The following is a 1578-nucleotide window of genomic DNA, read 5'->3' as shown; positions in this document are numbered from 1 at the left end:
AAAAAATTATATTATTAAACCAAATATAAATTACTTCGTTATTGTACATAAATTAAATTATAAAAAAATTGAATTAAAAAATTACACAAAAAAATAAGAAATTTCAAATAGTTAATTTGATACTAATATCGATATATTTTTGTCAATTTTTATGATATTTTCAAACATATATTTTATTCAAAAATAAAAACATTATCGTTTTCTTAAAATCACATAAAGCCATATTATAACATCGACTGAGATAAAAAATAAAATAAAATATTAAAATCACGATTTATTTCGTTGAATTGCACGAGTACGCTTCTAGTTATTTATTAAAAGACATAAATCCTATTGATTTCTCGTTTAATTTCATTCATTATTTTCTACTGTGAAACATTAAATATTGGAAATCCAATGGTATTAAACTTGTACATTTGTCTATTTCTTATTGGTCCGTAGCTTTTGACACAATTTTAGGTAGAATATTGTGAAGTCTATCTAACACTTAAGACTCCTATAATTGCATACAATATCAATTTTTTTGTTTACCTCTATCACTTAATTTATATGTATTAGTTTGGTTTAGTTAGGTCTACTTTGGGTTGTTTGCCAGTTGCTGAATGGTTTTATGTAGAATCATTAAGTGGTCAGAATGATTAAGAGACTTCTATGATATAATGCAAAATGTAATAAAATTGTTTGGTAATTGCTTACATTAAAAGACATATTTTTTTTGCTAAACAAGATTCGCCTCTTAAAGATTCAGATGTTGCCTCTTAATGGAACTATAAGAGATAAACAAACAATCTCATGCTTCATCTATGTTTTTCCATTATTATTGAGTTTTATATGGTGTTTAATTTCAGTATTAATTAATTTTTAATGTAAGTTTTCGTTGGTTGTATAATTAAATATAGTGTATAAATATACACTATATTTAATATGCTAATTAAAAAAACCAAATTTAATATTTGAATAAACTTCAATAAAAATACAGGTCATATAGATAAAACATAAAGCCACACTCTAGATATGGTAAAATCTATAAGGTTCCAAATAGTGTTTTATTCGTCAATTGTATCATGAGTGCTGCATATCCGATCATTATGTTACATGGAGTCATATCTCAGATATACCGACACACTGTGCCAATAAAAAAAGCCTGATGATAGATAAATGATGAAAATAGTTATGAATTAACGATAAATTACTACAAAAATGAGCTTGAAAAATACAGATAAAAGATACAAAGTTACACCACAATCATTGTGTCTATGAGATCAAGAAATACAATTATAAAGGAATTAATAATGCAAAATCGAATATAGCGCAAATCAAATACAGACTCAATAAATATTACAAATTTATAAACCAGTTTTTATGTATAATTTCATATATGAAACACTACATGTGAAACAAACATTCCGAATATTTTATACATAAAAAAAAACGAAAATATATCTATACTATATTATAAAGCATTTGGCTAAAAACTCTTAAAAACTCTTAAAACTCTTAAACCCGTTCATCCTTAAACAATTTCATCTCTATCCAATTTCATCCCATAACTGAATTCGTGTAACTAACTACAGATAA

This window comes from Cynara cardunculus (assembly GCF_001531365.2).
Source record: "Cynara cardunculus var. scolymus isolate 2C chromosome LG 11, CcrdV1, whole genome shotgun sequence".
In the NCBI taxonomy this organism is placed as follows: Eukaryota; Viridiplantae; Streptophyta; class Magnoliopsida; order Asterales; family Asteraceae; genus Cynara; species Cynara cardunculus.
The sequence above is the reverse complement of the archived record's forward strand: the minus strand, read 5'-3'. Positions refer to the sequence as shown.